Genomic DNA, 27,432 nt, shown 5'->3' with positions numbered 1-27,432 from the left:
GTGATTGTCTGCTTAGGACAGAGTACTACTTGCTAATAGTGTGACCAGTGACCAGTGACCACCACCAGTTTAATTAATCCGTTCTCTGCCTGAAAAAAAAACGATACACAGTGTGACACAGTCACATACCATATCTGTGCTCAGCCCAGTGTGCTGCATCATATGTAATACTGTATATCATTATCTGACTGTGCTGAGTGCTCACTGCTCACACAGCTTAATTGTGGGGGAGACTGGGGAGCAGTTATAGCAGGAGTACATATTTTAAGTACAGTGCACACTTTTGCTGCCAGAGTGCCACTGCCAGTGTGACTGACCAGTGACCACTGACCACCAGTATATTGTGATTGTCTGCTGACCACCAGTATATTGTGATTGTCTGCCTGAAAAAGTTAAACACTCGTCGTGTGGTGTTTTTATAAACGCATTCTGCAGACAGTGTCCAGCAGGTCCGTCATTACATAATATATACCTGTCCGGCTGCAGTACTAGTGTGATATATATATATATATTAATTTTATCTCATTATCATCCAGTCTATATTAGCAGCAGACACAGTACGGTAGTCCACGGCTGTAGCTACCTCTGTGTCGGCAGTCGCTCGTCCATCCATAATTGTATACCACCTACCCGTGGTTTTTTTTTTCTTTCTATCTTCTTGATACTAGTAGCTTACTTTAGGAGTCTGCAGTGCTGACAGACAGTGTCCAGCAGGTCCGTCATTACATAATATATACCTGTCCGGCTGCAGTACTAGTGTGATATATATATATATTTTTTAATTTTATCTCATTATCATCCAGTCTATATTAGCAGCAGACACAGTACGGTAGTCCACGGCTGTAGCTACCTCTGTGTCGGCAGTCGCTCGTCCATCCATAATTGTATACCACCTACCCGTGGTTTTTTTTTTCTATCTTCTTGATACTAGTAGCTTACTTTAGGAGTCTGCAGTGCTGACAGACAGTGTCCAGCAGGTCCGTCATTACATAATATATACCTGTCCGGCTGCAGTACTAGTGTGATATATATATATATTTTAATTTTATCTCATTATCATCCAGTCTATATTAGCAGCAGACACAGTACGGTAGTCCACGGCAGTAGCTACCTCTGTGTCGGCAGTCGCTCGTCCATCCATAATTGTATACCACCTACCCGTGGTTTTTTTTTTTCTATCTTCTTGATACTAGTAGCTTACTTTAGGAGTCTGCAGTGCTGACAGACAGTGTCCAGCAGGTCCGTCATTACATAATATATACCTGTCCGGCTGCAGTACTAGTGTGATATATATATATATTTTAATTTTATCTCATTATCATCCAGTCTATATTAGCAGCAGACACAGTACGGTAGTCCACGGCTGTAGCTACCTCTGTGTCGGCAGTCGCTCGTCCATCCATAATTGTATACCGCCTACCCATGGTTTTTTTTTTTCTTTCTATCTTCTTGATACTAGTAGCTTACTTTAGGAGTCTGCAGTGCTGACAGACAGTGTCCAGCAGGTCCGTCATTACATAATATATACCTGTCCGGCTGCAGTACTAGTGTGATATATATATATATTTTAATTTTATCTCATTATCATCCAGTCTATATTAGCAGCAGACACAGTACGGTAGTCCACGGCTGTAGCTACCTCTGTGTCGGCAGTCGCTCGTCATCCATAAGTATACTAGTATCCATCCATCTCCATTGTTTACCTGAGGTGCCTTTTAGTTGTGCCTATTAAAATATGGAGAACAAAAATGTTGAGGTTCCAAAAATAGGGAAAGATCAAGATCGACTTCCACCTCGTGCTGAAGCTGCTGCCACTAGTCATGGCCGAGACGATGAAATTCCATCAACGTCGTCTGCCAAGGCCGATGCCCAATGTCATAGTACAGAGCATGTAAAATCCAAAACACCAAATATCAGTAAAAAAAGGACTCAAAAATCTAAAATAAAATTGTCGGAGGTGAAGCGTAAACTTGCCAATATGCCATTTACCACACGGAGTGGCAAGGAACGGCTGAGGCCCTGGCCTATGTTCATGGCTAGTGGTTCAGCTTCACATGAGGATGGAAGCACTCAGCCTCTCGCTAGAAAAATGAAAAGACTCAAGCTGGCAAAAGCACAGCAAAGAACTGTGCGTTCTTCGAAATCCCAAATCCATAAGGAGAGTCCAATTGTGTCGGTTGCGATGCCTGACCTTCCCAACACTGGACGTGAAGAGCATGCGCCTTCCACCATTTGCACGCCCCCTGCAAGTGCTGGAAGGAGCACCCGCAGTCCAGTTCCTGATAGTCAGATTGAAGATGTCAGTGTTGAAGTACACCAGGATGAGGAGGATATGGGTGTTGCTGGCGCTGGGGAGGAAATTGACAAGGAGGATTCTGATGGTGAGGTGGTTTGTTTAAGTCAGGCACCCGGGGAGACACCTGTTGTCCGTGGGAGGAATATGGCCATTGACATGCCTGGTGAAAATACCAAAAAAAATCAGCTCTTCGCTGTGGAAGTATTTCAACAGAAATGCGGACAACATTTGTCAAGCCGTGTGTTGCCTTTGTCAAGCTGTAATAAGTAGGGGTAAGGACGTTAACCACCTCGGAACATCCTCCCTTATACGTCACCTGCAGCGCATTCATAATAAGTCAGTGACAAGTTCAAAAACTTTGGGTGACAGCGGAAGCAGTCCACTGACCAGTAAATCCCTTCCTCTTGTAACCAAGCTCACGCAAACCACCCCACCAACTCCCTCAGTGTCAATTTCCTCTTTCCCCAGGAATGCCAATAGTCCTGCAGGCCATGTCACTGGCAATTCTGACGAGTCCTCTCCTGCCTGGGATTCCTCCGATGCATCATTGCGTGTAACGCCTACTGCTGCTGGCGCTGCTGTTGTTGCTGCTGGGAGTCGATGGTCATCCCAGAGGGGAAGTCGTAAGACCACTTTTACTACTTCCACCAAGCAATTGACTGTCCAACAGTCCTTTGCGAGGAAGATGAAATATCACAGCAGTCATCCTGCTGCAAAGCGGATAACTGAGGCCTTGGCATCCTGGGTGGTGAGAAACGTGGTTCCGGTATCCATCATTACTGCAGAGCCAACTAGAGACTTGTTGGAGGTACTGTGTCCCCGGTACCAAATACCATCTAGGTTCCATTTCTCTAGGCAGGCGATACCGAAAATGTACACAGACCTCAGAAAAAGAGTCACCAGTGTCCTAAAAAATGCAGCTGTACCCAATGTCCACTTAACCACGGACATGTGGACAAGTGGAGCAGGGCAGGGTCAGGACTATATGACTGTGACAGCCCACTGGGTAGATGTATGGACTCCCGCCGCAAGAACAGCAGCGGCGGCACCAGTAGCAGAATCTCGCAAACGCCAACTCTTTCCTAGGCAGGCTACGCTTTGTATCACCGGTTTCCAGAATACGCACACAGCTGAAAACCTCTTACGGCAACTGAGGAAGATCATCGCGGAATGGCTTACCCCAATTGGACTCTCCTGTGGATTTGTGGCATCGGACAACGCCAGCAATATTGTGTGTGCATTAAATCTGGGCAAATTCCAGCACGTCCCATGTTTTGCACATACCTTGAATTTGGTGGTGCAGAATTATTTAAAAAACGACAGGGGCGTGCAAGAGATGCTGTCGGTGGCCAGAAGAATTGCGGGACACTTTCGGCGTACAGGCACCACGTACAGAAGACTGGAGCACCACCAAAAACGCCTGAACCTGCCCTGCCATCATCTGAAGCAAGAAGTGGTAACGAGGTGGAATTCAACCCTCTATATGCTTCAGAGGTTGGAGGAGCAGCAAAAGGCCATTCAAGCCTATACAATTGAGCACGATATAGGAGGTGGAATGCACCTGTCTTAAGCGCAGTGGAGAATGATTTCAACGTTGTGCAAGGTTCTGCTGCCCTTTGAACTTGCCACACGTGAAGTCAGTTCAGACACTGCCAGCCTGAGTCAGGTCATTCCCCTCATCAGGCTTTTGCAGAAGAAGCTGGAGACATTGAAGGAGGAGCTAAAACAGAGCGATTCCGCTAGGCATGTGGGACTTGTGGATGGAGCCCTTAATTCGCTTAACAAGGATTCACGGGTGGTCAATCTGTTGAAATCAGAGCACTACATTTTGGCCACCGTGCTCGATCCTAGATATAAAACCTACCTTGGATCTCTCTTTCCGGCAGACACAAGTCTGCTGGGGTTCAAAGACCTGCTGGTGAGAAAATTGTCAAGTCAAGCAGAACGCGACCTGTCAACATCTCCTCCTTCACATTCTCCCGCAACTGGGGATGCGAGGAAAAGGCTCAGAATTCCGAGCCCACCCGCTGGCGGTGATGCAGGGCAGTCTGGAGCGACTGCTGATGCTGACATCTGGTCCGGACTGAAGGACCTGCCAACGATTACGGACATGTCGTCTACTGGCACTGCATATGATTCTCTCCCCATTGAAAGAATGGTGGAGGATTATATGAGTGACCGCATCCAAGTAGGCACGTCAGACAGTCCGTACTTATACTGGCAGGAAAAAGAGGCAATTTGGAGGCCCTTGCACAAACTGGCTTTATTCTACCTAAGTTGCCCTCCCACAAGTGTGTACTCCGAAAGAGTGTTTAGTGCCGCCGCTCACCTTGTCAGCAATCGGCGTACGAGGTTACTTCAAGAAAATGTGGAGAAGATGATGTTCATTAAAATGAATTATAATCAATTCCTCCGTGGAGACATTGACCAGCAGCAATTGCCTCCACAAAGTACACAGGGAGCTGAGATGGTGGATTCCAGTGGGGACGAATTGATAATCTGTGAGGAGCGGGATGTACACGGTGATATATCGGAGGATGATGATGAGGTGGACATCTTGCCTCTGTAGAGCCAGTTTGTGCAAGGAGAGATTAATTGCTTCTTTTTTGGTGGGGGTCCAAACCAACCCGTCATTTCAGTCACAGTCGTGTGGCAGACCCTGTCACTGAAATGATGGGTTGGTTAAAGTGTGCATGTCCTGTTTATACAACATAAGGGTGGGTGGGAGGGCCCAAGGACAATTCCATCTTGCACCTCTTTTTTCTTTAATTTTTCTTTGCGTCATGTGCTGTTTGGGGAGTATTTTTTTGAAGGGCCATCCTGCGTGACACTGCAGTGCCACTCCTAGATGGGCCAGGTGTTTGTGTCGGCCACTAGGGTCGCTTAGCTTACTCACACAGCTACCTCATTGCGCCTCTTTTTTTTCTTCTTTGCGTCATGTGCTGTTTGGGGAGTGTTTTTTGAAGGGCCATCCTGCGTGACACTGCAGTGCCACTCCTAGATGGGCCAGGTGTTTGTGTCGGCCACTTGGGTCGCTGAGCTTAGTCACACAGCTACCTCATTGCGCCTCTTTTTTTCTTTGCGTCATGTGCTGTTTGGGGAGTGTTTTTTGGAAGGGCCATCCTGCGTGACACTGCAGTGCCACTCCTAGTTGGGCCAGGTGTTTGTGTCGGCCACTTGGGTCGTTGAGCTTAGTCACACAGCTACCTCATTGCGCCTCTTTTTTTCTTTGCGTCATGTGCTGTTTGGGGAGTGTTTTTTGGAAGGGCCATCCTGCATGACACTGCAGTGCCACTCCTAGATGGGCCAGGTGTTTGTGTCGGCCACTTGGGTCGTTGAGCTTCGTCACACAGCTACCTCATTGCGCCTCTTTTTTTCTTTGCGTCATGTGCTGTTTGGGGAGTGTTTTTTGGAAGGGCCATCCTGCGTGACACTGCAGTGCCACTCCTAGATGGGCCAGGTGTTTGTGTCGGCCACTTGGGTCGCTTAGCTTAGTCATCCAGCGACCTCGGTGCAAATTTTAGGACTAAAAATAATATTGTGAGGTGTGAGGTGTTCAGAATAGACTGAAAATGAGTGGAAATTATGGTTTTTGAGGTTAATAATACTTTGGGATCAAAATGACCCCCAAATTCTATGATTTAAGCTGTTTTTTAGGGTTTTTTGAAAAAAACACCCGAATCCAAAACACACCCGAATCCGACAAAAAAAATTCGGTGAGGTTTTGCCAAAACGCGTTCGAACCCAAAACACGGCCGCGGAACCGAACCCAAAACCAAAACACAAAACCCGAAAAATTTCAAGTGCACATCCCTATTTTATACCACATTAAAATGAGCAGGTCCTGGGGCATAACTAGATATATTGTTGGTCCCAAGCAAACCTTTTAATCACCCAGTGGTGATAAATGTACAACACATGTAACGTTGACAGGGAATGTGGGCCCCATAGCGGCTGCACTCCCTGCACCTATGTTAGCCACGCCCTTGACCACTAGGCTAATGCAACACATGCAGGAGAGAGATCAACTTATTGTAAGACCTCTCTGGTGACTTTCTTTTTAGTACACTGCAGCTGTAAGACATCCTGCGTCACTGCAATAAGCAGCAATGCAGGATGACTTATAGCGCAGAGATTAAGGCAATTTTATCACCCATGCTCTGATATAATCTAAAACACACCTTCTTTCCTCTGGTGGCAAGTACCTCAATTTGCACGGGCTATGGACAGACTGAAATATCCAAAGGCAGGAACAAGGTGCTGGATACTGACATGCAGAATCTGGCAGAGTTTCCACAGGACAAACAGCAGCAGGGCAGGCTACTTTATACAGGGCAGAAACTATGGGGTCTATTTCAGTGGCGTGCGGTGAGGTCAGTGGCTGGTGAGGCACTACAGCCATAATGTCCGCCGGATCCTGCCGATGACCCCTACTGCCGCCAACCCAATGCCCGCTACTGCCTCTGAGCCGATGCCCGCTGCCACCGCCAATGGCTTACAAACTTGCCCACCATCAACTGACCCAGCCCTCCACTACTAATTTGCATCTCAGTCCGATGCCGCCAATGCCCGCTGCCTGCCTGCTCATCATACTTGTGATATATTGTACATTTTTATAGAAAAAAAAATAGTATTTGGGACTGGGAAGGGAGTGGGAGGAGGACATGAGTGCAATTTTGTTGTCCAGGGCTTCCATTAACTTAATGGAGAAGGGTCTGAATTGGTTAAAAAATGTAAAAAAAAAAATACGTGAGGCCCCTCCCCCCCCCCTAAGTATAACCAGCCTCGGGCTCTTTGAGCCGGTCCTGGTTGTTTAAATACTGGGAAAAAATTGGACAGGGGTTCCCCATATTTAGACAACCAGCACCGGGCTCTTAGACCGGTCCTGGTTCCAAAAATACGGGGGACAAAAGATGTAGGGGTCCCCCGTATTTTTAAAACCAGCACCAGGCTCCACTAGCCAGGGACATAATGCCACAGCCGGGGGACACATTTATGTAGGTCCTTGCGGCCGTGGCATTACCCCCCCAACTAGTCACCCCTAGCCGGGGTTCCCTGGAGGAGTGGGGACCCCTTAAATCAAGGGGGTACTCCCCTCCAGGCACCCAAGGGCCAGGGGTGAAGCCCGAGGCTGTCCCCAGCACCCCTGGGCGGTGGGTGCCGGGCTGATAGCCATGTGTGTAAAAAAAAAAGAATATTGTTTTTTGTTGTGGAACTACAAGGGCCAGCAAGCCTCCCCCGCTTGCTGGTACTTGGGAGAACCTCAAGTACCAGCATGCGGGGAAATAACGGGTCCGCTGGTACCTGTAGTTCTACAACAACAAAAAATACCCAAATGAAAACACAACACACACACACCGTGACAGTAAAAATTTATTATAACACACGTACACACTCACACATACTTACCTACATCCCACGCCGGTCACGTCCACTTGTCCATAGAATCCAATAGGGGGACCTGTAAAAATGAGAGAGATTACTTACCTACATCCACGTCAGTCACGTCCAGTAGAATCCAATACCTTGAAAATAAGTAAGTTACACATAAAATCGAGATGAGAGAGAGAGAGAGAGGGCGGGATGAACTAAAGGGAAAATGCGGTAAAACCCCGGTTTTCGGGGGTTAAACCGCATCTTCATATGTACTAAAACCCCACCGCTTGGTTTACGCCGCCGGGGGTATCGCCATCTTTTGATGGCGATACCCCCATAGAAGGCCTATGGGCTTCTTACCGCCGCCGACCTGCGCCGCTCACGATGACCTCTCTACCCCCAGACCCCCTCCTCCTTCTCCCCCGCAGCACAGCCTTGTCTTCGCAGGGGGGAGAAGGAAGATCACGGGGACTCCCTGCACGTCACCTCCCGGGGCTGGGAGGTGACGGAAGCCGCCACAAACCTTGTCCTGCGGACCATCACTGATCGCAGGACACCCCTGGCATCGCTCTGTGATACTAATCGCATATGTTAGTACATATGCGATTAGCATCATTGCGTTGACCAGCGATGACCCGCGATCAGTGACAGTACATCCCGCCCAGAGAGAGAGAGAGAGAGAGAGAGAGAATAAAAAATAAAAAAATAATAAAAAAATCCTGCCTGCTGCTGTGTGCGGACGGAGCTGCTTGAGGAGGACAGGGGAGCCGCACAGTGGGAGGGCAGGACGGAGCCGCCGGAGGAGGACAGAGGAGAGCCGCACAGCGGAAAGGCAGGACGGAGCCGCCGGAGGAGGACAGGGGAGAGCTGCACAGCGGGAGGGCAGGACGGAGCCGCCGGAGGAGGACAGAGAAGAGCCGCACAGCGGGAGGGCAGGACGGAGCCGCCGGAGGAGGACAGGGGAGAGCCGCACAGCGGGAGGGCAGGACGAAGCCGCCGGAGGAGGACAGGGGAGAGCCGCACAGTGGGAGGGCAGGACGGAGCCGCCAGAGGAGGACAGGGGAGAGCCGCACAGCGGGAGGGCAGGACGAAGCCGCCGGAGGACAGGGGAGAGCCGCACAGTGGGAGGGGAGGACGGAGCCACCAGGCACTGCCAGGTGAGAGCCCAGAGGGGACACGTCTGCTGTCTGTGAGCGGGAGGAGGGGACGGAGCCGCGTCTGGGTGATTGGACAGCGGATCCAGTGCTGGATCCGCAGTCCAATCACAGGTGCCTCGCTGACATGGGGGTGGTGTCCATGTCAGCGAGGCACTTTTTTCAGTGCCGCTTTCCCAATGGTTTTCAATGGGCTTTTACAGCCCAGTGCTAGGCTCCGCCCCCCGCTCTCTCCCCGTTCCTATTATGTATGGGAGGCACTGCTATCAGTGCCTCCCAAAGTAATTTCACACAATAAAAAATATGTCATTACATCAAGAAGATACTTATGACATAGAATATGTGTCATAAGTATCTTCTATGTATTAATTTACTAATTAATCACAGGGGAGGCACTGCCTCCCCTGCCTCCCCTGACTGCACGTCCCTGGTCTATTTACTAAGCCTTGGATGGAGATAAAGTACCAGCCAATCAGCTCCTAACTTTTTTCAAATACAGACTGTAACATGACAGTTAGGAGCTGATTGGCTGGTACTTTATCTCCGTCCACTTTATCTCCATCCAAGGCTTAGTAAATAACCCCCTATAACTGGCAATGTACTGAAGCCCTGACTGTGCTTTAACTGTTCAGGGAGCCAATCAGAATCCAAGAAAAGAAATAGGCCCCTTGCAATTGATTACACTGTAGCTGAGTAGCTGCACGAACAATGGAAGCGTCCCGACTGCTTAGTAACAGCTGACACCAACAGGCAGTGCGACCTCAGAGATTCCAGCCTAGCAACCGACATGACCTGCGAGCTGTTTGCGTGGCTCCTAACAGCGGTCTGTCCTTCTAAAATTGGGATGGTTGACAGGTATTATCTATGTATCTCTCTATCAGGGCCGGTTCCGGGGCTTCTGGCGCCCCGGGCGGCATAGGGGGCGTGGCTTCGTACAGGGGGCGTGGTCATTTATGCCCCCTGTACAGACTGAAATGATGTGCGGTGCACGATGACGTCATCGCGCACCGCACAGCAAAGGTCCGCTCTACGAAGGGAAACTAGACGGGTAGCGTCTAGTTCCCTTCGTGGAGAGGACCTTTGCTGTGCGGTGCGCGATGACGTCATCGCGCACCGCACAGTAAAGGACCTCTCCACGAAGGGAAACTAGACGCGTACGCGTCTAGTTTCCCTTCCCAGCGGCAGCGGGGGGGGGGGGCAGCGGCCAGCGGCAGCAGGGGGGCACACAGCAGCAGCGGATCTTGCCCTGGTGCGGCGCCCTCCGGATGGCGGCGCCCCGGGCAAAAGTCCTGCTTGCCCGTGGCAAGATCCGCTACTGCTCTCTATGTATTTCTCTATGTATCTCTCTGTGTATCTATCTACAGTATGTATCTCTCTATGTATGTATGTATCTATCTATTTATCTATCTATCTATCTATCTATCTATCTATCTATCTATCTGTACAGTATCTATATTTTTGTGTGTCTTCAGAATAGTATATATGTTCAAAGGTGCCGAGAGAGGGGGGAGAGGGTACAAATTACCCGGGCTCAGGTCTGATAGAGGGGCCCAGTGAGGGCTCAGTGGGGGCCCTGGGCCCCCACCCCCTTACGTGGCAGCAGCAGCTACAGCTCTATTCCTCAACCCAGCATACTCATGGAGGCACTTAAAATTAGAGATGAGCGCCTGAAATTTTTCGTGTTTTGTGTTTTGGTTTTGGGTTCGGTTCCGCAGCCGTGTTTTGGGTTCGAACGCGTTTTGGCAAAACCTCACCGAATTATTTTTGTCGGATTCGGGTGTGTTTTGGATTCGGGTGTTTTTTTCCAAAAACACTAAAAAACAGCTTAAATCATAGAATTTGGGGGTCATTTTGATCCCAAAGTATTATTAACCTCAAAAACCATAATTTACACTCATTTTCAGTCTATTCTGAATACCTCACACCTCACAATATTATTTTTAGTCCTAAAATTTGCACCGAGGTCGCTGTGTGAGTAAGATAAGCGACCCTAGTGGCCGACACAAACACCGGGCCCATCTAGGAGTGGCACTGCAGTGTCACGCAGGATGTCCCTTCCAAAAAACCCTCCCCAAACAGCACATGACGCAAAGAAAAAAAGAGGCGCAATGAGGTAGCTGTGTGAGTAAGATTAGCGACCCTAGTGGCCGACACAAACACCGGGCCCATCTAGGAGTGGCACTGCAGTGTCACGCAGGATGGCCCTTCCAAAAAACCCTCCCCAAACAGCACTTGACGCAAAGAAAAAAAGAGGCGCAATGAGGTAGCTGACTGTGTGAGTAAGATTAGCGACCCTAGTGGCCGACACAAACACCGGGCCCATCTAGGAGTGGCACTGCAGTGTCACGCAGGATGGCTCTTCCAAAAAACCCTCCCCAAACAGCACATGACGCAAAGAAAAAAAGAGGCGCAATGAGGTAGCTGACTGTGTGAGTAAGATTAGCGACCCTAGTGGCCGACACAAACACCGGGCCCATCTAGGAGTGGCACTGCAGTGTCACGCAGGATGTCCCTTCCAAAAAACCCTCCCCAAACAGCACATGACGCAAAGAAAAAAAGAGGCGCAATGAGGTAGCTGTGTGAGTAAGATTAGCGACCCTAGTGGCCGACACAAACACCGGGCCCATCTAGGAGTGGCACTGCAGTGTCACGCAGGATGTCCCTTCCAAAAAACCCTCCCCAAACAGCACATGACGCAAAGAAAAAAAGAGGCGCAATGAGGTAGCTGACTGTGTGAGTAAGATTAGCGACCCTAGTGGCCGACACAAACACCGGGCCCATTTAGGAGTGGCACTGCAGTGTCACGCAGGATGTCCCTTCCAAAAAACCCTCCCCAATCAGCACATGATGCAAAGAAAAAGAAAAGAAAAAAGAGGTGCAAGATGGAATTATCCTTGGGCCCTCCCACCCACCCTTATGTTGTATAAACAAAACAGGACATGCACACTTTAACATTTCAGTGACAGGGTCTGCCACACGACTGTGACTGATATGACGGGTTGGTTTGGACCCCCCCCAAAAAAGAAGCAATTAATCTCTCCTTGCACAAACTGGCTCTACAGAGGCAAGATGTCCACCTCATCTTCACCCTCCGATATATCACCGTGTACATCCCCCTCCTCACAGATTATCAATTCGTCCCCACTGGAATCCACCATCTCAGCTCCCTGTGTACTTTGTGGAGGCAATTGCTGCTGGTCAATGTCTCCGCGGAGGAATTGATTATAATTCATTTTAATGAACATCATCTTCTCCACATTTTCTGGATGTAACCTCGTACGCCGATTGCTGACAAGGTGAGCGGCGGCACTAAACACTCTTTCGGAGTACACACTTGTGGGAGGGCAACTTAGGTAGAATAAAGCCAGTTTGTGCAAGGGCCTCCAAATTGCCTCTTTTTCCTGCCAGTATAAGTACGGACTGTGTGACGTGCCTACTTGGATGCGGTCACTCATATAATCCTCCACCATTCTATCAATGTTGAGAGAATCATATGCAGTGACAGTAGACGACATGTCCGTAATCGTTGTCAGGTCCTTCAGTCCGGACCAGATGTCAGCATCAGCAGTCGCTCCAGACTGCCCTGCATCACCGCCAGCGGGTGGGCTCGGAATTCTGAGCCTTTTCCTCGCACCCCCAGTTGCGGGAGAATGTGAAGGAGGAGATGTTGACAGGTCGCGTTCCGCTTGACTTGACAATTTTGTCACCAGCAGGTCTTTCAACCCCAGCAGACCTGTGTCTGCCGGAAAGAGAGATCCAAGGTAGGCTTTAAATCTAGGATCGAGCACGGTGGCCAAAATGTAGTGCTCTGATTTCAACAGATTGACCACCCGTGAATCCTTGTTAAGCGAATTAAGGGCTGCATCCACAAGTCCCACATGCCTAGCGGAATCGCTCCCTTTTAGCTCCTTCTTCAATGCCTCCAGCTTCTTCTGCAAAAGCCTGATGAGGGGAATGACCTGACTCAGGCTGGCAGTGTCTGAACTGACTTCACGTGTGGCAAGTTCAAAGGGCATCAGAACCTTGCACAACGTTGAAATCATTCTCCACTGCACTTGAGACAGGTGCATTCCATCTCCTATATCGTGCTCAATTGTATAGGCTTGAATGGCCTTTTGCTGCTCCTCCAACCTCTGAAGCATATAGAGGGTTGAATTCCACCTCGTTACCACTTCTTGCTTCAGATGATGGCAGGGCAGGTTCAGTAGTTTTTGGTGGTGCTCCAGTCTTCTGTACGTGGTGCCTGTACGCCGAAAGTGTCCCGCAATTTTTCTGGCCACCGACAGCATCTCTTGCACGCCCCTGTCGTTTTTAAAAAAATTCTGCACCACCAAATTCAAGGTATGTGCAAAACATGGGACGTGCTGGAATTTGCCCATATTTAATGCACACACAATATTGCTGGCGTTGTCCGATGCCACAAATCCACAGGAGAGTCCAATTGGGGTAAGCCATTCCGCGATGATCTTCCTCAGTTGCCGTAAGAGGTTTTCAGCTGTGTGCGTATTCTGGAAAGCGGTGATACAAAGCGTAGCCTGCCTAGGAAAGAGTTGGCGTTTGCGAGATGCTGCTACTGGTGCCGCCGCTGCTGTTCTTGCGGCGGGAGTCCATACATCTACCCAGTGGGCTGTCACAGTCATATAGTCCTGACCCTGCCCTGCTCCACTTGTCCACATGTCCGTGGTTAAGTGGACATTGGGTACAACTGCATTTTTTAGGACACTGGTGAGTCTTTTTCTGACGTCCGTGTACATTCTCGGTATCGCCTGCCTAGAGAAGTGGAACCTAGATGGTATTTGGTAACGGGGGCACACTGCCTCAATAAATTGTCTAGTTCCCTGTGAACTAACGGCGGATACCGGACGCACGTCTAACACCAACATAGTTGTCAAGGACTCAGTTATTCGCTTTGCAGTAGGATGACTGCTGTGATATTTCATCTTCCTCGCAAAGGACTGTTGAACAGTCAATTGCTTACTGGAAGTAGTACAAGTGGGCTTACGACTTCCCCTCTGGGATGACCATCGACTCCCAGCGGCAACAACAGCAGCGCCAGCAGCAGTAGGCGTTACACGCAAGGATGCATCGGAGGAATCCCAGGCAGGAGAGGACTCATCAGACTTGCCAGTGACATGGCCTGCAGGACTATTGGCATTCCTGGGGAAGGAGGAAATTGACACTGAGGGAGTTGGTGGGGTGGTTTGCGTGAGCTTGGTTACAAGAGGAAGGGATTTACTGGTCAGTGGACTGCTTCCGCTGTCACCCAAAGTTTTTGAACTTGTCACTGACTTATTATGAATGCGCTGCAGGTGACGTATAAGGGAGGATGTTCCGAGGTGGTTAACGTCCTTACCCCTACTTATTACAGCTTGACAAAGGGAACACACGGCTTGACACCTGTTGTCCGCATTTCTGGTGAAATACCTCCACACCGAAGAGCTGATTTTTTTGGTATTTTCACCTGGCATGTCAACGGCCATATTCCTCCCACGGACAACAGGTGTCTCCCCGGGTGCCTGACTTAAACAAACCACCTCACCATCACCGTCCAGTGTTGGGAAGGTCAGGCATCGCAACCGACACAATTGGACTCTCCTTGTGGATTTGGGATTTCGAAGAACGCACAGTTCTTTGCGGTGCTTTTGCCAGCTTGAGTCTTTTCAGTTTTCTAGCGAGAGGCTGAGTGCTTCCATCCTCATGTGAAGCTGAACCACTAGCCATGAACATAGGCCAGGGCCTCAGCCGTTCCTTGCCACTCCGTGTGGTAAATGGCATATTGGCAAGTTTACGCTTCTCCTCCGACAATTTTATTTTAGGTTTTGGAGTCCTTTTTTTACTGATATTTGGTGTTTTGGTTTTGACATGCTCTGTACTATGCCATTGGGCATCGGCCTTGGCAGACGACGTTGCTGGCATTTCATCGTCTCGGCCATGACTAGTGGCAGCAGCTTCAGCACGAGGTGGAAGTGGATCTTGATCTTTCCCTAATTTTGGAACCTCAACATTTTTGTTCTCCATATTTTAATAGGCACAACTAAAAGGCACCTCAGGTAAACAATGCAGATGGATGGATTGGATACTAGTATACAATTATGGACGGGCTGCCGAGTGCCGACACAGAGGTAGCCACAGCCGTGAACTACCGCACTGTACTGTGTCTGCTGCTAATATATAGACTGGTTGATAAAGAGATAGTATACTCGTAACTAGTATGTATGTATAAAGAAAGAAAAAAAAACCACGGTTAGGTCACTGGTATATACAATTATGGACGGGCTGCCGAGTGCCGACACAGAGGTAGCCACAGCCGTGAACTACCGCACTGTACTGTGTCTGCTGCTAATATATAGACTGGTTGATAAAGAGATAGTATACTCGTAACTAGTATGTATGTATAAAGAAAGAAAAAAAAAAACCACGGTTAGGTGGTATATACAATTATGGACGGGCTGCCGAGTGCCGACACAGAGGTAGCCACAGCCGTGAACTACCGCACTGTACTGTGTCTGCTGCTAATATATAGACTGGTTGATAAAGAGATAGTATACTCGTAACTAGTATGTATGTATAAAGAAAGAAAAAAAAACCACGGTTAGGTCACTGGTATATACAATTATGGACGGGCTGCCGAGTGCCGACACAGAGGTAGCCACAGCCGTGAACTACCGCACTGTACTGTGTCTGCTGCTAATATATAGACTGGTTGATAAAGAGATAGTATACTCGTAACTAGTATGTATGTATAAAGAAAGAAAAAAAAACCACGGTTAGGTCACTGGTATATACAATTATGGACGGGCTGCCGAGTGCCGACACAGAGGTAGCCACAGCCGTGAACTACCGCACTGTACTGTGTCTGCTGCTAATATATAGACTGGTTGATAAAGAGATAGTATACTCGTAACTAGTATGTATGTATAAAGAAAGAAAAAAAAACCACGGTTAGGTCACTGGTATATACAATTATGGACGGGCTGCCGAGTGCCGACACAGAGGTAGCCACAGCCGTGAACTACCGCACTGTACACTGGTTGATAAAGAGATAGTAGTATACTCGTAACAACTAGTATGACGACGGTATAAAGAATGAAAAAAAAACCACGGTTAGGTGGTATATAATACAATTATGGTTGGACGGACTGCCTGCCGAGTGCCGACACAGAGGTAGCCACAGCCGTGAACTACCGCACTGTACACTGGTTGATAAAGAGATAGTAGTATACTCGTAACAACTAGTATGACGACGGTATAAAGAATGAAAAAAAAACCACGGTTAGGTGGTATATAATACAATTATGGTTGGACGGACTGCCTGCCGAGTGCCGACACAGAGGTAGCCACAGCCGTGAACTACCGCACTGTACACTGGTTGATAAAGAGATAGTAGTATACTCGTAACAACTAGTATGACGACGGTATAAAGAACGAAAAAAAAACCACGGTTAGGTGGTATATATTATAATACAATTATGGATGGACGGACTGCCTGCCGAGTTCCGACACAGAGGTAGCCACAGCCGTGAACTACCGCACTGTACACTGGTTGATAAAGAGATAGTAGTATACTCGTAACAACTAGTATGACGACGGTATAAAGAACGAAAAAAAAACCACGGTTAGGTGGTATATATTATAATACAATTATGGATGGACGGACTGCCTGCCGAGTTCCGACACAGAGGTAGCCACAGCCGTGAACTACCGCACTGTACACTGGTTGATAAAGAGATAGTAGTATACTCGTAACAACTAGTATGACTATGACGACGGTATAAAGAAAGAAAAAAAAAACCACGGTTAGGTGGTATATAATACAATTATGGATGGACGGACTGCCTGCCGAGTGCCGACACAGAGGTAGCCACAGCCGTGAACTACCGCACTGTACTGTGTCTGCTGCTAATATAGACTGGTTGATAAAGAGATAGTATACAATACTACTAATATACTGGTGGTCAGGCACTGGTCACCACTAGTCACACTGGCAGTGGCACTCCTGCAGCAAAAGTGTGCACTGTTTAATTTTAATATAATATTATTTATCATGTACTCCTGGCTCCTGCTATAACAACCTGCAGTGCTCCCCAGTCTCCCCCACAATTATAAGCTTTATATACAATACATTGATGTGCAGCACACTGGGCTGAGCAGTGCACACAGACTGAGTCACTGTGTGACTGTGTATCGTTTTTTTCAGGCAGAGAACGGATATATTAAATAAAACAAACAACTGCACTGTCTCTGGTGGTCACTGGTCACTGTGGTCGTCAGTCACTAAACTCTGTCTGCACTCTGCACTCTCTTCTAATCTACAGTATCACAGCAATCTCTCTCTCTCTCTCTCTTCTAAATCTAATCTAAATGGAGAGGACGCCAGCCACGTCCTCTCCCTATCAATCTCAATGCACGTGTGAAAATGGCGGCGACGCGCGGCTCCTTATATAGAATCCGAGTCTCGCGAGAATCCGACAGCGTCATGATGACGTTCGGGCGCGCTCGGGTTAACCGAGCAAGGCGGGAAGATCCGAGTCGCTCGGACCCGTGAAAAAAAAAGTGAAGTTCGTGCGGGTTCGGATTCAAAGAAACCGAACCCGCTCATCTCTACTTAAAATACAATTTTTTTCAGTATTTTTTTCTAAGAGTGCATTACCATACCTCCTGTGATTAGGCCACACCCCCTGAAAAGTACCTGGGCCCAGCCAGGTTCTCTACTGCCCTGTATATGTTTATACACACTATGGGGGTAATTCCAAGTTGATCGCAGCAGGATTTTTGATAGCAATTGAGCAAAACCATGTGCACTGCAGGGGAGGCAGATATAACATGTGCAGAGAGAGTTAGATTTGGGTGGGTTATTTTATTTCTGTGCAGGGTAAATACTGGCTGTTTTATTTTTCCACTGCAAATTAGATTGCAGATTGAACTCACCCCACCCAAATCTAACTCTCTCTGCACATGTTATATCTGCCCTCCTGCAGTGCACATGGTTTTGCCCAATTGCTAACAAAAATCAACTTGGAATTACCCCCTATCTGTTCACCTGTCTTAAACGGCAAACTGTTCACACTGCAGTGAGGAGGTTCTCCCTTCAAAAACAATCTATTAATCAGTTATGTTTGCTCTGTTGTATACCATACCTCCCAACTTTGCCCCGCGCTCCCGGAAAGGGGGCGTGGCATATAAAAGGGGGCGTGGCTTCGAGGAGGACCCACGATCGTTAGCCACCCCCCGATTTCATCACTGAGGGGGCATGCCCAGCGCTCTGTGAGCCGCTGGCATGCCCCCTCTCCCTCTGACTCCAGTGAATAGACGCTGTGCGCATGCGCACGGCATCTATTCACCGCTGCTCTGCTAAGCAGGGCAGCGAGAGATAGAGCCTCCCAATTGCCCTCCCCCACCGCGGGACAGTCCCTAAAAAATGGGACAGACCCGCGAAAATCGGGACAGTTGGGAGTTATGGTATGCAGTGTTCCTCAGCAGCCAGTGATTCTAATTGGATGCTGCCTTGTGACCGCCTGGGAGGCTGTGCAATGATTTTCTTTGCACTCTCACTGCATACTGTTTTTTATGCTACCAGTCAGATGTCAATGCATCCAAGCTCTAAGAGAGGCAGTAATTCCCATTATTTACCAGAATTTCTTCTCTGAAGTGATATAATGAAAACACAACCTTCCAGTGGTGTGACATATGGGAACTTCGCACCTCTTTGTTATTGCAGCTTGTTAGTATATGGCTAAATTATTTTGCTTATATTTTTCTCATACCATTGTTGTCTCATATTAGTTGTTAAACAAAGGGGGGTTTGTGTTTGAAAAATGTAAGTTAGGGATTTGGGGATTTACTAGCTCTGCCGTTTTCTCTTTGTTCTTTGCTTTCTTTTAGAGCCTAGTAAAAATAAAATGAAAGCAATACTCATGGAAAATGAAGTGACATACAATATTCATGTAAGCAGCAGTTCACTAGAACAGATTGTACATTAATAAATGTTAAACAGTAAGTCTGGCCTGAGAACTTTTTGAGGGGGATAGTTAAAAAAATAAATGTATGAAATGATAATCACTATTTATATCTGTTTGTTACAAAGTCTGCCATGTATCTCTGAGCACATTTTCAATATGCAGAGCTCTGTCTGTGCCCAATACACAGCATTATGTCACAAACTCAACTTCAATGGCTGCAACCAGATAATACAGTAAGCACTGTGTACGGGTGTGGGGCTGGGATAGAGAGACTAGCTGGCTTCCCTGCATGGCGAAGAAGTGCTCAGTTAGCTACATTCCAGATTCGCTCAACTAGAGAGTGTATCTAACAAACGAGCCCTCAAGCATATTACCCTTTTCCTCCCACCGAAAAAGGTAAATTTATCCTTTAAATGAAATTAAATAAAATTAGAATATTTTCTGAGCAACTTCTTTTTTCCAGGAGAACTGCTTCACAGATGAGTATTGTATTACCTTCCCAGTTCCCACCATTGATCACCACTGTTTTCCCAATGTACAGTAGACCTTCAATGGGACCACAATTCCTACAGATATGTTGCCACATACCTGCATGAGCTAATAACTCTTTCTCCTTTTCCAATAGTGAACCCAAGCTGAGCATGGTGCTTGGGGTTATGCAGTAAACAGAGCTGCTTATTAAAATTACCATTTTTCTGTACATATGTAATTATATTATCACTATAATAAGTAATACTGAGTGACTACAATTTGAATTGAGAAGCATAACTGCAGTCAAACAACTCATGTCATGTACTTTATACAGTAGGTGCATAGGCATTTCTACAATGGGTGCAATGTGAGCCCACACCGCACACATGGCACCCATATATTGTACTTACCACTCCGAAGTCCCGTGGCTACCCTCCAGTGCGAGCATAAATAACTCAGAAAATATTCGCTGCGGCCATTTCCAAGTGATTTGCGCATGTGCAGCTGGAGATGTCCCTGGAGACCTGTGCATAATGCCGTAGTGTACTTGCTGCCGAAAAGGAGGGGGACCGTGATGGAGGCTGCACGTGGGTCCCCTGCTCTTTTAAAATGCCCCTGTGTAGGTGACCTCATAACGTGAGACAAAACTCGATGTACACTCAGTAGTGATGGAATTAAGCACCACCAGCAATTTGTAGTGATTACAAGAAAGCAAGAAAAGATCTGTAATATCTGCACCCAGCAAGTCTGCACTATTTGTATAAAAGACGAATGTTCTGTTCACTTATACCTAGTTTCAATGTAGCTTTCTTTATAGAGAAGCCAACGCTAATTGTTAAATATTATGAATTCTAAAATATTGATTTGCTGAACAATAAGGTAAGCGTCATAATTTTTTGAAATAAAGAAATCAATGATGAGACATATTGAGTTATTTATGTGAAAGAGATTATTTGGGTTATCTTTTCAGCAATAGCCAATGGCCAGTACAAGGGTCATCTTGACCTTTTCTGCTATGAATTGCCGGATTTCACACTATAAATAACTGCACAAATGCTGTATTTCATGTATGTAATCCATCACAATTATCATGAATGCTGCAGGGAAGTTCTTTATACATCAAACACATCTGTCTGGATCTTGAAAGGTAAACTGCATTATCTTTAGACTCAACCTTGTGTCACTGGAGTCACTGTAGGATCTTTAATACAGATTCTAATACAGCGGGTTTAACCTCAGCTTCTCCCAGTATAACGCTCCTTAGCACATACAGCCTAATTCAGACCTGATCGTAGATGTGCAAAATTTAGCACATCTACGATCAGCCACACAGACATGCAGGGTGGCACCCAGCACAGGGCTAGTCCGCCCGCATGTCAGGCCCGACACCCCCCCCCCCCGCACATGTAGAAAAACATCGCACAACGGCGATGTTTTTGTACTTTAGGAGTAGCTCCCTGCCAGCGCAGCTCCTGCGCGCTGGCAGGGGCTACTCATCGCTGTGAGGGTCGCAGCGACTGTGTGTGACGCCGCCAGCCCGCCCAGCGCCCGCCTCTGCCTGACAATCAGGCAGAGGCGATCACAGGGCTGAGACAGCCGTCGGCTGGCATGCGCCAGCACACTACAGCGCCGGCGCATATGCAGTTCAGACCTGATCAGCTGCTGTGCGAAAACGCACAGCACCGATCAGGTCTGAAATAGGCCCATAATGTATTAGGCAGGTTTGGCAAGTTTTTTTAATTAACAGAAAATGTGCTAATATTTTGTTAATTAGAAGAACTGATTTAGTGATGTTGGTGGCTATCGCAAAGTATTACTGGTAGTATCCTCTACAGCTTCCAGATGCTTAGCTGCAAGGACAGCGGCAGTGTAAGTACCATCGCTGTCAGATGATTTCTGACTAAAATAAAGGATTTTGTCCTGTAACTAATAAGTTACATTATGTGTTCCCAATTTTCAGCTATTTATATATACATTTTTCAGTTTCTTTATTTGTACCAACAGTGTCTATTTAATCAGCATCAAGTATATTTATTCTTTCCTCAATCAATCTGCCAAACAGGGGAACTTAGATTTTAGTATACATTATATTTTATAGCATCACCAAAATTATCTTATTAACTGTTGTCTCTTTCTCAACCGCTGATCACTGGATAGTCCAGCGGATAAATTGTTGGTTTGTTATGATCAAGATTCTACTGTAGGCTTTTTTTTATATATCATTATTTACACATACTGTATCTGATACAGTATTTTATCATCGATACTTTCTGTTTATTTTAAGTTGGGAGATAGTGTGGAGAGTAACTACCTGGCTTAATACAGCTAAAGGTCTGGGGTTCGAATACAAAGTTTTTTTATTTTTAATGTTTTTGAACCAAGCATACAGTACCAATTTTTTTAATTATTATTTTGTTGAAGCTGGTTCAGGTTTCCAGTACAGTGTGTATGTGGTAGCCAGCAATCACAGGTTCTGCATGCGCATAGGTGTGGGACTAAGTGCAGGTTTCCAGTACAGTGTGTATGTGGTAGCCAGCAATCACAGGTCCTGCATGCGCATAGGTGTGGGACTAAGTGCAGGCTTTCAGTACAGTGTGTATGTGGTAGCCAGCAATCACAGGTCCTGCATGCGCATAGGTGTGGGACTAAGTGCAGGTTTCCAGTACAGTGTGTATGTGGTAGCCAGCAATCACAGGTCCTGCATGCGCATAGGTGTGGGACTAAGTGCAGGTTTCCAGTACAGTGTGTATGTGGTAGCCAGCAATCACAGGTCCTGCATGCGCATAGGTGTGGGACTAAGTGCAGGTTTCCAGTACAGTGTGTATGTGGTAGCCAGCAATCACAGGTCCTGCATGCGCATAGGTGTGGGACTAAGTGCAGGTTTCCAGTACAGTGTGTATGTGGTAGCCAACAATTACAGGTCCTGCATGCTCATAGGTGTGGGACTAAGTGCAGGTTTCCAGTACAGTGTGTATGTAGTAGCCAGCAATCACAGGTCCTGCATGCGCATAGGTGTGGGACTAAGTGCAGGTTTCCAGTACAGTGTGTATGTGGTAGCCAACAATCACAGGTCCTGCATGCGCATAGGTGTGGGACTAAGTGCAGGTTTCCAGTACAGTGTGTATGTGGTAGCCAGCAATCACAGGTCCTGCATGCGCATAGGTGTGGGACTAAGTGCAGGTTTCCAGTACAGTGTGTATGTGGTAGCCAGCAATCACAGGTCCTGCATGCGCATAGGTGTGGGACTAAGTGCAGGTTTCCAGTACAGTGTGTATGTGGTAGCCAGCAATCACAGGTCCTGCATGCGCATAGGTGTGGGACTAAGTGCAGGTTTCCAGTACAGTGTGTATGTGGTAGCCAGCAATCACAGGTCCTGCATGGGCATAGGTGTGGGACTAAGTGCAGGTCCAGTACAGTGTGTATGTGGTAGCCAGCAATCACAGGTCCTGCATGCGCATAGGTGTGGGACTAAGTGCAGGTTTCCAGTACAGTGTGTATGTGGTAGCCAGCAATCACAGGTCCTGCATGCGCATAGGTGTGGGACTAAGTGCAGGTTTCCAGTACAGTGTGTATGTGGTAGCCAACAATCACAGGTCCTGCATGCTCATAGGTGTGGGACTAAGTGCAGGTTTCCAGTACAGTGTGTATGTAGTAGCCAGCAATCACAGGTCCTGCATGCGCATAGGTGTGGGACTAAGTGCAGGTTTCCAGTACAGTGTGTATGTGGTAGCCAACAATCACAGGTCCTGCATGCGCATAGGTGTGGGACTAATTGCAGGTTTCCAGTACAGTGTGTATGTGGTAGCCAGCAATCACAGGTCCTGCATGCGCATAGGTGTGGGACTAAGAGCAGGTTTCCAGTACAGTGTGTATGTGGTAGCCAGCAATCACAGGTCCTGCATGCGCATAGGTGTGGGACTAAGTGCAGGTTTCCAGTACAGTGTGTATGTGGTAGCCAGCAATCACAGGTCCTGCATGCGCATAGGTGTGGGACTAAGTGCAGGTTTCCAGTACAGTGTGTATGTGGTAGCCAGCAATCACAGGTCCTGCATGGGCATAGGTGTGGGACTAAGTGCAGGTCCAGTACAGTGTGTATGTGGTAGCCAGCAATCACAGGTCCTGCATGCTCATAGGTGTGGGACTAAGTGCAGGTTTCCAGTACAGTGTGTATGTAGTAGCCAGCAATCACAGGTCCTGCATGCGCATAGGTGTGGGACTAAGCGCAGGTTTCCAGTACAGTGTGTATGTGGTAGCCAGCAATCACAGGTCCTGCATGCGCATAGGTGTGGGACTAAGTTCAGGCCTTCAGTACAGTGTGTATGTGGTAGCCAGCAATCACAGGTCCTGCATGCGCATAGGTGTGGGACTAAGTGCAGGTTTCCAGTACAGTGTGTATGTGGTAGCCAGCAATCACAGGTCCTGCATGCGCATAGGTGTGGGACTAAGTGCAGGTTTCCAGTACAGTGTGTATGTGGTAGCCAGCAATCACAGGTCCTGCATGCGCATAGGTGTGGGACTAAGTGCAGGTTTCCAGTACAGTGTGTATGTGGTAGCCAGCAATCACAGGTCCTGCATGCGCATAGGTGTGGGACTAAGTGCAGGTTTCCAGTACAGTGTGTATGTGGTAGCCAACAATTACAGGTCCTGCATGCTCATAGGTGTGGGACTAAGTGCAGGTTTCCAGTACAGTGTGTATGTAGTAGCCAGCAATCACAGGTCCTGCATGCGCATAGGTGTGGGACTAAGTGCAGGTTTCCAGTACAGTGTGTATGTGGTAGCCAACAATCACAGGTCCTGCATGCGCATAGGTGTGGGACTAAGTGCAGGTTTCCAGTACAGTGTGTATGTGGTAGCCAGCAATCACAGGTCCTGCATGCGCATAGGTGTGGGACTAAGTGCAGGTTTCCAGTACAGTGTGTATGTGGTAGCCAGCAATCACAGGTCCTGCATGCGCATAGGTGTGGGACTAAGTGCAGGTTTCCAGTACAGTGTGTATGTGGTAGCCAGCAATCACAGGTCCTGCATGCGCATAGGTGTGGGACTAAGTGCAGGTTTCCAGTACAGTGTGTATGTGGTAGCCAGCAATCACAGGTCCTGCATGGGCATAGGTGTGGGACTAAGTGCAGGTCCAGTACAGTGTGTATGTGGTAGCCAGCAATCACAGGTCCTGCATGCGCATAGGTGTGGGACTAAGTGCAGGTTTCCAGTACAGTGTGTATGTGGTAGCCAGCAATCACAGGTCCTGCATGCGCATAGGTGTGGGACTAAGTGCAGGTTTCCAGTACAGTGTGTATGTGGTAGCCAACAATCACAGGTCCTGCATGCTCATAGGTGTGGGACTAAGTGCAGGTTTCCAGTACAGTGTGTATGTAGTAGCCAGCAATCACAGGTCCTGCATGCGCATAGGTGTGGGACTAAGTGCAGGTTTCCAGTACAGTGTGTATGTGGTAGCCAACAATCACAGGTCCTGCATGCGCATAGGTGTGGGACTAATTGCAGGTTTCCAGTACAGTGTGTATGTGGTAGCCAGCAATCACAGGTCCTGCATGCGCATAGGTGTGGGACTAAGAGCAGGTTTCCAGTACAGTGTGTATGTGGTAGCCAGCAATCACAGGTCCTGCATGCGCATAGGTGTGGGACTAAGTGCAGGTTTCCAGTACAGTGTGTATGTGGTAGCCAGCAATCACAGGTCCTGCATGCGCATAGGTGTGGGACTAAGTGCAGGTTTCCAGTACAGTGTGTATGTGGTAGCCAGCAATCACAGGTCCTGCATGGGCATAGGTGTGGGACTAAGTGCAGGTCCAGTACAGTGTGTATGTGGTAGCCAGCAATCACAGGTCCTGCATGCTCATAGGTGTGGGACTAAGTGCAGGTTTCCAGTACAGTGTGTATGTAGTAGCCAGCAATCACAGGTCCTGCATGCGCATAGGTGTGGGACTAAGCGCAGGTTTCCAGTACAGTGTGTATGTGGTAGCCAGCAATCACAGGTCCTGCATGCGCATAGGTGTGGGACTAAGTTCAGGCCTTCAGTACAGTGTGTATGTGGTAGCCAGCAATCACAGGTCCTGCATGCGCATAGGTGTGGGACTAAGTGCAGGTTTCCAGTACAGTGTGTATGTGGTAGCCAGCAATCACAGGTCCTGCATGCGCATATGTGTGGGACTAATTTCAGTACAGTGGATTTAAAAATATGTTTATGTAATTCAATGAGTTTACGGCAAATTAAATATATGTACATTTTAATACTGTATCTGAATAATTGTTCTGGATGGTAGAGTATTATTCTTTAAGAAAGGCAAGCATAGCCCTATAGATTAAACTTATAGCACCCTCTGATTTTGTATGGTATGCTTTCAGAACATCTTGCGTAGGAGAGCGCACGCTGCGCATACCTCCCAGCACTTGTATTTCTGATATCGGGACCTTGCAGGACAAAGCAGGACAGTTGGGAAGAATGCACATAGGTGAGGGCCTAAGTGAAGGCTTCCAGAACAGTCAGCATGTGGGATTCAGCAATCCCAGGCCCGCATGCAGTGGCTCCTAAGGGTGGGGGGGGGGGGGGGGGGGGGGCACACTTCTCCCCAACACAGCATGCATGGTGCTGTGTGCTGCATTGGGGAGAAAGGCAGCTACAGCAGTGTCCTGTGTCTCCCAGCTTATCGTGTGATCCCACCCGCCACCCTCCCAGCAGTCTTCCCCGCCACCCCTTGTTGCTCATCTGCCCCCCCTGTCCAACATATTTTTAAAGGATGGGGGCTGCCACAAATCTCTGCATTGGACACCCCCTCCTCAAATTACCTAGGCCCGGCACAGCTGTCGGCACCCTGCCCGCATGTACTTAGGTAACCCTAGGGCTGGAGACAAAACTAGTCACCAAGAGGTGTACAGGCGCTTAGTCAACAAAATTGGCCAGAACCAAGCGGGCAACCCTGGTACCAGGAAGCAGCATGAACGAGAAGCAGTTCCAAGGGTTAAACAGGTCAATGGAATAGCTGAGGTCAATACCAGAAACCATTTGAAATCACACTTTCAGTTCACAGGGAACAGACACGAGAGCTAGTTATAGGGAGTAGTATTAATACTGTGGCACTGAGAAGTGCTCAGAGATTTCCATTTATAGGCAGGAGATTCAAACTTGGAGCCAGTGTGATATCAAGTTGCATGCGTCTGTACCTTTAAGAAAGAGGGAGAGGACTTCCGGTTCCAGGCTGAATGGAGTAGCACCTCTCTCCTGAAGCTCCGGTGCCTCCCGCCACAAAACCCTGCAAATCACCCGTCCTGGGCATACTTTGAGCGGTCCGTCTCCCTCCGCTTTCCCCCTGCACACGGGGCTGTCCTTTATGTACAAATATCTGGCCCCCTCCATGCCGGGCAATACTTCCCGCACCAAACAAGACGCTGCCCGCGGCCCTGCAGTCAAAATGGCCACCGCAGTGTCTCTGAGCTCCGGAGCTCCGGCTGCAGAGACACAAACTGGCGGCCAGGCTCCTCCGCCCCCGGCTCCCGCTGCCCCTGCCAGGGCTCACACTGCGAAAGACCTGCTGTCTGCTCCCTCTCCTGCCCAGCCACTCTCCTATGGGGACATTGTGCGGGCTGTACAAGAAACTGTACAACCCATGTTTCAGGAACAAGCAAAATCCCATGCTGCTGCTTTACAGCAAGCCGTACTCGACATCAAAAGTCAATACAAGCAGCTAGCGAAGCGTGTCCTGCAGGTGGAACATACCGCTGGTGAAAATTTTCAACAGATTGCTGAACTTTCTGAAATCTCTGCTAAACTACAGAAATCGGAAAACATGGTATGGTCAAAACTCGACGACCTGGAGAATAGATCACTTCCAAATAATCTCAGGCTCATATGACTACCAGAGTCAGTCAAGGGACAGGCTCTTTATCACTTTCTCCGTAATTCATTGCCTGAACTTCTCGGAGTGCAAGATATTTGTACAGACCTAGTAGTGGAACGTGCCCACAGGACGGGCCCAGCTCGCTCTTCCTCCCCAGAGTCCCGGCCCCGAGCCGTATTATTCCGCTGTCTCAATTTCCTCCATAAAGAGGCACTCTGGTCAGCGTCCTGCCGCACACGGGACATCCTGTGGGAAGATTCTAAGCTGCTCCTCTTCCAAGACTTTTCCCCTGAACTTACTAGACTCAGAAAGGCATTTTCTCCCGTCTG

The sequence above is a fragment of the Pseudophryne corroboree genome, chromosome 6, assembly GCF_028390025.1.
Source record: "Pseudophryne corroboree isolate aPseCor3 chromosome 6, aPseCor3.hap2, whole genome shotgun sequence".
In the NCBI taxonomy this organism is placed as follows: Eukaryota; Metazoa; Chordata; class Amphibia; order Anura; family Myobatrachidae; genus Pseudophryne; species Pseudophryne corroboree.
This window is presented reverse-complemented; position numbering follows the sequence as displayed.